The sequence below is a fragment of the Crinia signifera genome, chromosome 9, assembly GCF_055691185.1.
Source record: "Crinia signifera chromosome 9, ASM5569118v1, whole genome shotgun sequence".
Classification (NCBI taxonomy): Eukaryota; Metazoa; Chordata; class Amphibia; order Anura; family Myobatrachidae; genus Crinia; species Crinia signifera.
Genome location: NC_139225.1, coordinates 135,665,664 through 135,680,372, shown reverse-complemented (window position 1 = coordinate 135,680,372; position 14,709 = coordinate 135,665,664). Strand labels below are relative to the sequence as shown.

At 48.0% G+C, this 14,709-nt stretch overlaps 1 protein-coding gene across 1 annotated transcript in view; it reads right to left on the bottom strand.

Moving 5' to 3' along the window:
• LOC146036124 (leucine-rich repeat and fibronectin type III domain-containing protein 1-like protein) overlaps positions 1–14,230 on the bottom strand; it is a 133,686-nt gene extending 119,456 nt beyond the window's left edge. The window contains exon 1 of the mRNA XM_083159953.1: positions 13,938–14,230. The gene's annotated coding sequence lies outside the window, so the exon portion shown is untranslated. The remainder of the gene's footprint in view (positions 1–13,937) is intronic.
• Positions 14,231–14,709: the final 479 nt, after the last annotated feature.

Here is a 14,709-nt window from a genome sequence, read left to right as displayed (position 1 = left end):
CCGATGCGTTCCAATACCACTACCAGAGCCTGCTAGAGCAGAATAGATCTGCTACTTCCGAAGCAGGCCCTGCATAGCACCGCTTGTATTTTGGGGGGATCAAAGTGATGCCTGTCAACTGTATAAAACCCCTCTCACCTCACATCACCATATCTCTTCTTTCTTACTCCCTCCCCCCTCCCCCTCTTGGCCCCTCCACCTCTCTAACCCACCTTCCCCTCTCTCACCCACCTTCCCCTCTCTCACCCACCTTCCCCTTTCTCTCATTGCCCCTCTCATTTCCTCCTCCTCCTTTCTGTCTCAGTTCCCCTAACCCTATGTCTCATCTATCTTCACTCCCCCCCCCCTTTTTAATCTCTCCTCATCCTCTTTTCTGTTTTTGTCTATCATGTACTTTCTGTTTCTCTACCTCTCCCCCCGCACTCTGTCCCTTGGTCTCTCTTCCTCCTGCCATCCTTCTTTCTCTCCCCTCCTGCCCACCTGGTCTCTCTCTCTCCCCCCTGCCCCCCCCCCCCCCCTTCTCTTTCCTTCGCTCTCTCTCCACCTGGCCCCTCTATTTCCCCTGGTCTAGCTTCCTCTTGCCACCCTTCTTCTGCTCTCCCTTGCTTTCTCTCCCTCTGTCCCCCTCTCTCCTGGTCTCTCTTCACCCTGTACCCTCTTTCTCTCTCCCCTTCACTCTTTTCCCTATGCAGCCCCTCTTTCTTTTAACACTCTCTCACTCCACCTCACCTCTCTCCTTTTCTTTCCCTGCCCTTAGTTTCTCTTTCTCCTCTCTCCTCCCCACTTGTTTCCACACACTTCTCTCTCTTCCTCTCTCTCTCTGAAAGTCTCTCTCCCCCCTGTCTCTCATCCTTTCTCTAAATTACACTCACCCTCTTGATCACTTCTTTCTCTGTGACACCCTATGTCTTGCTCCTCTCTTTCCCTCTTTTTTCATGTTGCCCCCTCTCACCACCTGACCACCGCTTTCTCTATCCTCTCTCTTTTTCTCTCTCTCTTTCCCCAACACACTTTTGAGAAGGGATGTACACACCAAGCACTAGTGGCAATGGAGGTGGGGGGACCTTTCAAAATGTTGCTATGGGGCCCTCAAAGTTGTAGTAATGCCCCTGGCATATTGGCTAGCGGTCCAGGCAGCGGGAGACTTGAGCTCTGGGGCAGAAAGCAGCCAGCGGCCAGCATTGGAACCCCTCACACACAGCGTGGACAATATGAAAAGACCATGTGAGTATTTCAATCTGAATGTTACTGTAATGCACTGGGACAGGGAAGGTTTTTTTTATACAGAGAGGGACGGGGTGGGCAGTTGTTTGCCCAGAGGAGAGATTTCAATTGGGGGGCTGTTATGCAGTGGGAGGGGGGAAGAGGATTTATATGCCCAGAGGGGGCACATAGCTACACCACTGCTTCTGATAACCACACGGCAGGCATAACGAAACTATGGCCCTCCAGCTGTTGTAAAACAACAAGTCCCATCATGCCTTACCACAGTTTTGCTATTAGGGAATGCTAAAACTATGGCAAGGCATGCTGGGATGTGTAGTTTCACAACAGCTGGAGGGCCACAGTTTGGCCATGCCTGACATTCAGCACATAGCATTGACACCTCCCTTTACCCGATGTGTAAACCGATGGCAACTCTTATTATACCACGCACTATTTATCTCTTTGAAGCGGCAGCGTGTGCAGGGCTGACAGTCTAGATTTAGTTTTTACTCTGTGCTCCAGTTTTAGTGGCAAATCTACACATCCCAGCAGCTATTTATAGGAGTGAGATAACCAACCTAGTCCTGAAACTTCACACTTCACGCTGAACACATCGCAGCCGTTCTTTTCAACCAAGTACACAGGAGCTGGCACAGGTGACATAACTGATACTTCACCCAGCAACACGGGCCTCATCTTCGTGGCAAACGTCTCATACTGCTAGACAGGAGCCTGGGAAGGTTGTGTCATGTGGAGAACAAGCTGAGGCGTCAAGATTCATTGCGCTGTCGGAAGACACTCACATATACCGTGGTGTGCGTTAAGGAATTCAGTGCTCTGTGTGCATTTCCTACCCAGGAACTCAGTACCGCAGGAGGATAAAGGAGAATGTCTGAGGATATATTGTGCTTTTGTGTTGTCAATGGTGACAGCAGCTGTCATTATGGACAAGCCCAAATCTGCTTGCAATGCTCCTAAGATTGCAGAATGGAGGAAGCCTATTCATAATCTCTAAGCATACCTAGTTCTGCAGCAATTCATCAATGTCAAGACTGGGAACCACCCACTACTGCCCCATAAGCCGCCCCCACACTTAGGGCCTTATTCTGGTTGGAGCGGCCGGGCCGTACGCGTACGTCCCGGTGTTTTTCATGATCTGCGCATCCGTACATTCGCTAATGCGCAAGCGCGACCACTCACCCACGCTTACGGACGGGTCTCTACGTGCGAAAAAACCTGTACGCGAGTGTACGGGTATTGGGGGCGGCATAGGGGCGTGAAGAGGGGAGCGGCCGAAATAATGAGGGAAAATGGGCGTAAATATGGGCGTACACGGGGGTGTGCACCAAAAATGAGCGGTGCTACTACCGCACGATCGACTAAGGCACCGTTCATTTCGGACACAAAAAAGGCGGCCGCCAACCGCCATCTCAAACCACCCCTACAGATACCGCATGCCAGCGTGCGCCTGAGTTTGCTAATTAACGCTGATTCCTACTCAAACACATACACCTGAATGTAATAAGCAATGCTGCAGTCTATTAAGTCCAAACCATGATTTCACTACCTGCAAGCCACACACAGCACTCAAACACATTGGAAGCTTATCTTTCTATACTTCTCTACATTTAAAGGTTTGTTTAATTTAAGGTAAGAATCTTTTTAAGACCTGCTTATATATGCTAAGGTAGGTATTTGCTAAACAGTTAGACACATTCACTACGTGCTTTCATAGACTTTACACAGTAGCACACTCAATCTACACAAGTCGACATGTGTCAACGTGTTCACTCTAATACAAACATATGTTTTGTATTTAGGATACAATAACATAAACCACATCTAACACCTACAAAGGATGTTTCAGCAATGTTTTAAGCCCATGACCACTATTTTGCACATTAATTAATTCAATCAATTAATTAATTTTCATAATTATAGTTGAAAGGCAAAATTTGCAGGTCCATATATATGAAGGGTATGTCAGCGTACACGGACGTACGCTCACTCTCACGAGCAGTGACATAAGCTGACTTTTCTATTGAAAACAATAGGGACCCGTCCGTGCAAGCTGGCGTACGCTCAGATCTCCGCAAGAAGGCGGTGGGAAGACGGACGAGAGACGTCCGTAAACGGCGGCGTAAGCTCAGTTGTACGCCAGTTGACGGAGTGTAAGGGCTGGCCCGTCCGTGTACGTTGGTGTACGCTCATTTGTACGCCACTCCCCTTCTACGTTGTTTATGCCCGTACGTATGCGGCTGAGTTGTGGGTGGACTTAACCCCAACGGCCGCGTGCGGCTAGCGTACGTTAATAGCGAACGTACGCACGTTTGGCAGCTCCAACCAGAATAAGGCCCTTAATGAGACTTTGCACTGTATGGAATTGTCATTGTTCATTTCGGCCTAAGACTGACCTAGCAACATCCTAAAGGAAACATAGGCCTGAGCCTAGAATGGGGAAATTACAGAGACAGCAGTCAGGAGGGGTAGATCATTTAACGTAGCCATGGAATGGAGCCATGGATGTATTCTGTAGGTGGCCCCAATTGAACAATTTGCCAGTAGGTGGTATCATATTAACAAGAGGTGGGCTACGGGTGTGGTGCTACCAGCGATCGCTCCTAACCTAATTTCACAGTGGGCTGCTGCTACCCCCCTTGCCCAGAGAGGAGACTGCCGCCGATCTGGCAGATGCCGAGATTGGGGCATGTGTGGTCGACCGTGCATGCACAAGCCCCCAGCTTCTATGGACTGCACCCCTTAGAAGTGAGATTGGGCTGTACCTTTTGAACACTCAGCATCACTTTCCTGCACAGCAGCGCAAGATGGTCTCAATGACCAACACAGTGATCAACTTGTATGTCCATCGGACAAAAATAACTGATCACAATGGCCGGGACCTTCGGACACAAATAACTGATCACACTGGCCGGGTCCATCAGACAAAAATAACTGATCACACTGGCCGGGACCTTCGGACACAAATAACTGATCACACTGCCCAGGACCTTCGGACACAAATAACTGATCACACTGCCCAGGACCTTCGGACACAAATAACTGATCAAACTGCCCATTGCCTTCGGACACGTATAAATGATCATACTGGCCGGGACCTTCGGACACAAATAACTGATCACACTGCCCAGGACCTTCGGACACAAATAACTGATCACACTGGCTGGCAGAGCCAGATTAAGGTCTAAATGGGCCTGGAGCTGAAAATGATCACGGGCCTATTATGCGCAATGATAGGGGTTGTGGCCAGCACCTAATAATGTAGGGGGGCGTGACCAGTGTTCTGGTTGGGTGGTCTGCTCATAGGTGTGTCTCTATTTGTGTAAATACTTTCAACTAATTATATATGCCTGGAAAAGGCAGGGGGATATATTGGCGGGTGCACTCCAAAGGTGCACCCGCAGGACTCTGATGTCCTAAGATACTTGCGGGGTGAGGCGGCACTCCAGTCATAAAAAAATACTGAAAACCGAAACTTGGTAGACAATATGTCAGCACCTTTTATGTGGTAACCTAATTTTACCACACCATATACTCCTTATACAAATCATGCAACACAATAGTAACCCTTTATACTGTACTTGCTTCTTACACATTATGCCACATGAAATGAGACGAAGTTCACACCGATTGAGCAAAAATTCACACTATGGCACACAGATTGAGTCAAAATTCACGTTATGCCACATGGATTGAGCCAAAATACACACTATACCAGGCATGTCCAAACAGTGGCCATCCAGCTGTTGTTAAACTACACATCCCAGCATGCCATGACATAGTTTTAGCATTCCCTAATTGCAAAACTGTGGCAATGCATGATGGGACTTGTAGTTTCACAGCTGGAGGGCCATAGTTTGGACATGCCTGCACTATACCAAACAGATTGAGCAATAATGCACAATATGCTTAATAAATAGGGGCATTGCGCGCCAAAGGCACACATTAAAAATTTACACCATAATGCCCATTACATGTTAAGCCTCACACCATATTCTCCATTACGTATTATGCCAAACACCATAATGCCTATTAAAAATTATGCTACATAAGTGTTGCTTACCTACATGTTCATTGCCAGGGGTTCCATCTTCATTGCCAGGGGTTCCATGCTCATTGCCAGGGGTTCCATGTCGTTGCCATGTGGGATTACATGCTCATTGCCAAGGGGGAATACATGCTCGCGGTAACTGGGGGACAGTCGCCACCGGGCAAAAATGACAGCCATTAACAGCCAGGCAGAGAGCAGGGCGCTGCCCGGCTGTATTCAGAGCACTGCATGTCCCGGCTATTTGAAATAATACCCCTTTCATACCAGAAAATGCAGGTAATATGGTCCCAGGATCATGCAGGGACATTCTCGGACTGGCCCCTTTTACACCAGCCTAGTCCCTGCATTTTCTGGTGTGAGGGGGAGAGAAAACCACCCCCGCCCCCCTTTAAACAACCAGCTATATCTTCGGAACCAACTGACCCATTTACATGTAGCCTTCGAATGATTTTGGTCCCGTGAAACTGGGCCGTTTGGTTCCAGAGAAATCTGTCCTCAAACAACAGCCATAAAATTACATTTCAGAAATGAAAAAAAAAAAATAGTTTTACCTGCAATATCTCTAGAACCAATGAATCCATATGGACCAGCCTGGTATCAGATTGAAGGGCCAGCGATTTGGGTTCGACTGAGATCAACCTCGAGTTTCTGGTTGGAATGAGCTGGTCCCATGTTATCCTATGGGGAAAACGTTCCAGGTGTGCCTGGCGGTATCTCCGGTTCCCGGGGGGCTAGCGACGCGGGGCTGGTCTCATTGGAAAGCCCTGACCCTCAGCTACAGCCTATTTGGAGAGTGGGCCTGGAGCTATAGCTCCATCAGGCCCATTGTTAATCCGGCTCTGCTGGCTGGGTCCATTGTACACACATAACTGAATCCCTGCAGAAGCCTATGGGCTTCTTACTGCAGAGCTGTATGAGGGATCCTTCACGGATCCCTCCCAGCATGCCCCGCGGCTGGACTCGACGCTCTGCGCATTCGCAGATGAACTCTCGGGTCTCAGACTCGGAAGTCCGATGCCTGAGCTGCATCGCAAGTGACAGATCTTATCACAAGAGCTGTCCCTTGTGTTAATAACAGCGTATGTTAGAGCAGTTTCAATTATCCCAGCACCACTTTTCCTGTATATGGCCAGAGAAAGATGTGCAAGGTCAGGCATATATTAGTGAGATTGGGATTATGCTATCTCAAGATGGTGGAAATTATCACAGGGCTCACTGTGTTTAGATAGATAGATAGATAGATAGATAGATAGATAGATAGATAGATAGATAGATAGATAGATAGACACGACATGACATCACAGCACGACTTCCCAACCCCTCCATATCACAACACTACCTCCCAACCCTGCCACATCAATGAACTACCTCCAAACCCCTTCACATTGCTGCACTACCTCCCATCACCTCCACATCACAGCACTACTTGCCAACCCCTCCATATCACAACACTACCTCCCAACCCTGCCACATCAATGAACTACCTCCAAACCCCTTCACATTGCTGCAGTACCTCCCATCACATCCATATCACAGCACTACTTGCCAACCCCTCCATATCACAACACTACCTCTCAACCCTGCCACATCAATGAACTACCTCCAAACCCCTTCACATTGCTGCACTACCTCCCATCACATCCATATCACAGCACTACTTGCCAACCCCTCCATATCACAACACTACCTCTCAACCCTGCCACATCAATGAACTACCTCCAAACCCCTTCACATTGCTGCACTACCTACCATCACATCCATATCACAGCACTACTTGCCAACCCCTCCATATCACAACACTACCTCTCAACCCTGCCACATCAATGAACTACCTCCAAACCCCTTCACATTGCTGCACTACCTCCCATCACATCCATATCACAGCACTACTTGCCAACCCCTCCATATCACAACACTACCTCTCAACCCTGCCACATCAATGATCTACCTCCAAACCCCTTCACATTGCTGCACTACCTCCCATCACATCCATATCACAGCACTACTTGCCAACCCCTCCATATCACAACACTACCTCTCAACCCTGCCACATCAATGAACTACCTCCAAACCCCTTCACATTGCTGCACTACCTCCCATCACATCCATATCACAGCACTACTTGCCAACCCCTCCATATCACAACACTACCTCTCAACCCTGCCACATCAATGAACTACCTCCAAACCCCTTCACATTGCTGCACTACCTCCCATCACCTCCACATCACAGCACTACTTGCCAACCCCTCCATATCACAACACTACCTCCCAACCCTGCCACATCAATGAACTACCTCCAAACCCCTTCACATTGCTGCAGTACCTCCCATCACATCCATATCACAGCACTACTTGCCAACCCCTCCATATCACAACACTACCTCTCAACCCTGCCACATCAATGAACTACCTCCAAACCCCTTCACATTGCTGCACTACCTCCCATCACATCCATATCACAGCACTACTTGCCAACCCCTCCATATCACAACACTACCTCTCAACTCTGCCACATTAATGAACTACCTCCAAACCCCTTCACATTGCTGCACTACCTCCCATCACATCCATATCACAGCACTACTTGCCAACCCCTCCATATCACAACACTACCTCTCAACCCTGCCACATCAATGAACTACCTCCAAACCCCTTCACATTGCTGCACTACCTCCCATCACATCCATATCACAGCACTACTTGCCAACCCCTCCATATCACAACACTACCTCTCAACCCTGCCACATCAATGATCTACCTCCAAACCCCTTCACATTGCTGCACTACCTCCCATCACATCCATATCACAGCACTACTTGCCAACCCCTCCATATCACAACACTACCTCTCAACCCTGCCACATCAATGAACTACCTCCAAACCCCTTCACATTGCTGCACTACCTCCCATCACATCCATATCACAGCACTACTTGCCAACCCCTCCATATCACAACACTACCTCTCAACCCTGCCACATCAATGAACTACCTCCAAACCCCTTCACATTGCTGCACTACCTCCCATCACATCCATATCACAGCACTACTTGCCAACCCCTCCATATCACAACACTACCTCTCAACCCTGCCACATCAATGAACTACCTCCAAACCCCTTCACATTGCTGCACTACCTCCCATCACATCCATATCACAGCACTACTTGCCAACCCCTCCATATCACAACACTACCTCCCAACCCTGCCACATCACTGATCTAAGTCACAACCCCTTCACATTGCTGCACTACCTCCCAACACCTCCACATCACAGCACTACTTCCAAACCCCTCCATATCACTAAGCTACCTCCCAGCACCTCCACATTATTACACTATCTCCCATCCCCTCCGCATCACAGTTACCTCACAACCCTCCACATCACTGAACTACAGTACCTGCCAACCCCTCAATCTTATTGCACTACCTTTCAGTCCTGCCACATCACTAAACTACCTCCCATCCCCTCTACTTCGATGAACTTCCTCCAAACTTCTCCACATCATGCAACCCCACAGCTCCCAGCCTCATACTACAGCAATTCAACACTCTATTCTCTACAGCTGTACAACCTAATACAACCTACTGTATGTAAGCTCACACTACAGTAATATCACAGTCCCCAAGCACACACTACAAATATACCATCACCACCCAGCCCACGCTACTGCAATACCGTCCAGCCTGCACTACAGCAATACCACCTCCACTCAGCATGCAGTACACCAATACCATCACTACTCAGCCCGCAATACAGCAATACCATCTCCATACAGCCCACACTACAGCAATACCATCGCCACCAAGCACATACACTACAACAATACCATCACCATCCAGCACACACTCACTACAGCAATACAATCTCGAACCAGCCTGCACTGCAGCAATGTCAGTAATGCCAGCACTACAATAATACCATCATACCATCACCACCCAGTCTGCACTGCAGCATTACAATCACTACCCAGCACACACTACAGCAATACCCTCACCATCCAGCCAGCACTACAGTAATACCATCACCATCCAGCCAGCACTACATTAATACCATCACCATCCAGCCAGCACTACAGTAATTCCATCACCACCCAGCCCAGACGACAGCAATACCATTGCAACCCATACAACAATACAGCAATACCATATCCACCTAGCCAGCATTACAGCAATGGTTCTTTAAGAAATAGTTCAAACATTTTTCTCAAAGTACGTGTGTATGTCCCAAAATGTGTTGATTTTTTTTAAAGCATTAAATTATGTACATATGTAGCTATAATAATCGCTATTTAACTTTTATTTCATATATTTTTATTGCCATAGCTGCTAATTTGTTACAACAATATGTAAATAGCTATCATTTATGTATTCTGATAATAATGAGGTTTTGACAGTGTTGTGTACATTTTTGGAAAATATATTAGCCAGTAAAGTAAATATCTGCAAGTATTATCATATTTTCCTTTTTTATGTTTTTAAAGTTTCCTGACATAAGATTCTTTTTTTTTGTCGTTTTAACATTTTTCTTACTAGCGCATCGTGCCTTAATATTTATCCTTTGAAGTGCGAGGGTTTATTTGCGTTGATATGCCTGACAGCATAAACAAGCCACCATGATCTAAATGCCCATACACACTGGGCAATTTGTAGCTGAAAGCAGCTCACTCACCGTTTGAGCTGCTTTCAGTTTAAAAGTAGGCCAGTGTGTATGGCCCGGCGGTGAGCACTGATGTGCGCTCCTGCATTATCGCCGGGCGCCGCCACTCATCTGCTGAAATTACCAGCTGAGAAAATGACTTTCCATAGTGTCCTGCTATGGAAAACCACCCACCCCCGCAAAAATTACTTGGACTAGACGGGCGAAAACCGCATAGTGTGTATGCACCGAGCAATTTTCAGCACAGCGAGTTTCACCATCATCGCTGTACACACACGCTGCGTAAAATCGCCCAGTGTGTATGCACCTTTACGGTGCTCATGGTCTCTTAACTAGTAATCTGTGACTATAATATACAGATGGAGCCCCTCTCATTCAGGCAGGGGCTGGCGGTGGATTTGCCAGCCACCAGCTGCCGGACCTTCATGGAGATGGGCAGGGTTAGGGGGGGGGGGGCAGGGAGGTGGGGGATGGCGATGGGGGACGGCGACCAGGACCCGGGGGAGCACCTGTTGAAGGGGATGCGCGTGCGTCTCATGTGCGCGCATCCCCTTCAACAGGTGCTCCCCCGGGTCCTCGCTACCATCCCCCATCGCTGTCCCCCCACCTCCCTGCTCCCCCCTAACCCTGCCCGTCTCCCTGAAGCGGAGGCGGGCAGGGTTCACGTCCCAGCCCGCATGCTCACTGGAACGTGCGTGTGTATGGGACAGTCAGATGGCGCGCCGGTTCACCAGAGGGGGCGGTCTGGCGAGCCCCGGCACTGAGCGAGAGGCGCTCCATCGGTATACATATTATAATAAAGATACTAATCCCTCTCGCTCTCTCTATCTATCTATCTATCTATCTATCTATCTATCTATCTGACTACTACTTACCTCGTTGAGGTGAAGTACTACCGCTGACCACTAGAGGCCACTCAATGGACCAAATTACTCATTTGTGTGCTAGAAGATGTCATAACAGAAAGTGAAAGCAATTTTAGCAGGGACACTGATCTGTTTCAACCTTGCTGGATATAGGGAGAAGGAGCTGTGAAGAGATTGGAGGTAGGAGGAGCAGATAGGGACATAGGCTGTGTTGGAGAGTTTGTGGGCTAAAAACTGTCACAGCTCAAAGTGAAAGTACATTGAAGAAGCTGTCATTTTGACAGGCTTTTTACTAGTATATAATAATGTGATAATACACACACTGTATATAAACCATGCACATGTAATGTTATATTGCATAAATTGCCTTCAAGCTAAATAAGCTGCAAGAAGGGGTTAAAGTGAGGGGGAACGAGGTGGAGCGGAGTTCCGCCACCTCTAATGGTGAGGTGGAACATTTTAACCTTTACATTGGCCCTGCACAGTTATTCTCATAGAAAATCATTCTAGATTGCAGGGGGATGCCAAAAACCGTACCACTGGCCCTATCTCTGCCTAGTGGGGGTAGGGGAGAGGTGGTAATTAGGTGATATAGATAAATTAGTTCCCCCACCTCTGCATGACCACTTTATGCCCTGGCTGCAAGTGATTATAACTTTTCCCCATCTAAATAGTTTTCAGTCACTTATTACAGTTCTGCTGCCAAATAATTAATAGTCCTCAATATGGTAAAAGTGCCCCAATTACTAATATACTTTCAGCCAAGTGACGAGGAGTAGGAGCTCCTAATTAGCATAGATGGATCCTTACACAGTCTTACAGCTCCACAGAAATGTTTCCTCAAATGGAACGTCAATCTCGCTAGAGCAGTCACTGCTAAAATGGAAATGGCTTTAATCTTTCATCTCATAGAGATTTTGCTTTTAGACGTTGAATCAGGTTAGAGTTCAGTCCTCTATCAGAATCAGCAAAAGTGTTAGATCATCACCAATGTAATTTCTAAGGTGGCTTTTGATTGAAAAACAGCACTTTGTGTTCTGATGCGTTTCATCGCACCTTGGCAATCTCCTCAAAGAAGCGAAACTAGCACTGTTTCTCACAGCGCTTAAATATTAAAAGTTCTCTTTACAAATTGCTTATTCGCCCAGGTGCATTGATTTAATTCATTGCTCAGATCATTTAATTATATCCACGGGACAAGAACAAAAAAAAAAAAGAGTAAGGAATGAAAATAAATAATGCAAATTCACGCCGGTATTTTAACTTTGCAATAACTGTATCAAATATGTGTACACATTAAAAACTTTGAGGATCAAGAGTTTTTAGAAGTAAACGTCCTACTGTCAACTGTCCTCCTTATTGGACGAATAAATAAAATGAGTCGTATCGTCAAATGGAATGTCACATCCAACAAGATCCAATGGAATAATGGAAACCGCTGACGGTATAAATGGTAGACAATGTCTAGGCCGACAACCACTAATGGAAGACAGTGACTAGGTTGATACCTTGAAAGGATCGACATACCCAAGGTCTACATCGATAAAATGTTGACACAAGCTAATGGTCGACAGACATGAATCAGGTCAACATTATATTTTCACTTTCTTTTTTTTTAGAATCCATGTCGACATATTGCCACATGGACACCGTATAAGCAACTGCATCCCCTCGCATGGCTCGTTGTGTACGCCATGTTTAGGGCATGGTGCCTCGCTGCGCTTGGCACACTATTATACTCCCACTCAATGCCCACTTGGATAGCGAAGTGGGAAAAAACACCTTTTTTTGAAGAAAAAAATGTGAAAAACTCGTTGACCTCTTCCATGTCGACCATAAGTTTGTGTCAACCTTTTGTCAGTGTCAACCAGGGGTATTTCGACCGTTTCAACATTGTCTATCCAGTGACCGCATACCATGAAAACCTAGTAATAATTACATAATATTGGTCCGCTGAAAAAGAGAGGGTTGTGGTGTAAAGAAAATGAGCATAGCCACACAATAGTATCACTAGTTCAAATTATGCCATAGCACACGTAGTGACCCTTATACACATTAACCTCACATAGTCACCCATATTCACGTCACACCTCATGTAGTGAACAATATTTGCATTATGCCTCATATAGTGACACATTCACTTTACACATTACGTAGTGACCCATTTTAACATTACACAACACAGTGACCCATATTCATGCTACACAAAATGTAGTGACCCTTATTCATATTACACAAGATAGGTAGTGAACCATATTCATTTTACACCACATATAGTGACCCATATTTCATTTAAACCACACGTAGTGACCCATATTCACATTATAAAATGTTCCACATTATTCAATGCCCATAGTGACACACATAATGCCCCCTTACACATGCCCCACATTATCAAATGCACTTATACACCTAAAGCCCTACATCATTTTCCCTACAAATGTCCCACTTTATTTAATGCCCCAATATACACAAAGGCCCTTATTCTGATCGGTGCGGCCGGATCAGAATATGCGGACAGGACCGTGCGTGCGAAACCCCGCCTTCCATACGGATCGCCAACTCCGTCCGTACGCGGTAAGAAGCTGTCCGAACGGACCGCACGTGTGTTTTTCATGGAATACGCCTCCTCCATCTCAGGGAACCTCCCCCATCATCCGAGTGGTCCACCAGCTCCCGCAACCTCAGACCACACGGACATTTTTCCGTGCAAAAGCAGGGATCTGGGCGGGCAGCTGACATCCGGCGATGTCATATGTCCGCCCCCTACACGTGCGTCACGGCCGCATTACCATACGTACGCCCAGCGTTTGCATGGGAACGCCCATGAAACGCGGGGCGTACGCATATGGTAATGAGCCCAAATAGCCCTTCACGCCCCTCTCCACCCCCTGTTCGGAGTGTTCACATTTCATGCAGGATTTGGCCGTACGCCCCGCTCGCACATGCGCAGAGACGCCTCTGCACATGCGCAGACACAAAACATCGGCGGCACAAATGCACGCGGATATTACCGCACCAACCAGAATAAGGGCCATAGTGACACACATAATTCCCCTATCACATGCAACACATTATTAAATGCTCTTATACACATATGCCCCCTACACCTACCCCTTCCCCTGCAAAGCACTTACCCAGCAGCTGGTTTGCGGCTGAGCAGGAGTATTGGTGAGCCGGTGAGCTGGGGAGGCAGCAGCAGCAGTAGCAGAAGCACGGCGTGTGTGGATGGGAGTAATATCCCAAACAGGCGCGGCTCCCGGACTCACACTCTCGGGTCTGCATCACCTCCCTGCTGTGCTCCGCAGTCCGCACACAAATGCTTCCCCTTCCCTCCAAGGATCTTCAGCCGTCTCACTTCTGGTGGCTCACATCCACTGGCCGTTAGTGCTAGCTAGCGGTCTGCAAGCTAGGGAGGAGGGGTGCCGGGGCAAGTGGGCCGAAGTTGGCGGAACCGTTCCGCCTCCAAATTGGAACTGATGGAACACAGTTCCACCCCGTTCCGGCCCACTTTAACCCCTGCTGTGGGGCAGAGGCGTAGCTAGGGCGGAGCCGGCGGAGCACCAGCTCCGGGCGCAGACATGTCATCTGGCGCCGGAGCTCTGCCGCCGGCTCCCCCACCCTGCTCACCCGCTCGCTCCCCCGGCATCAGTCTGCACTCTGCAGTTACTTAAAACCCAGCGGCATAAGGCGCCATGACGTCATGGCGCCGTATGCCTGCCTCCAGCGTCCCAAACCGGCGCATGCGCCATGTGAGAGCGCTCGCCGGGTTTTAAACTTCGCCACTGATTGATGCCGGGCAGCCGCCCGCGGCCAGTCTGTAGTATCATCCCCGCGGCAAATCCGCCCATGTGTGGCTGCCAGGTCATACTCTGTGTGCCGCTGCTGCCGCGTCTCTCTTCTACTGTA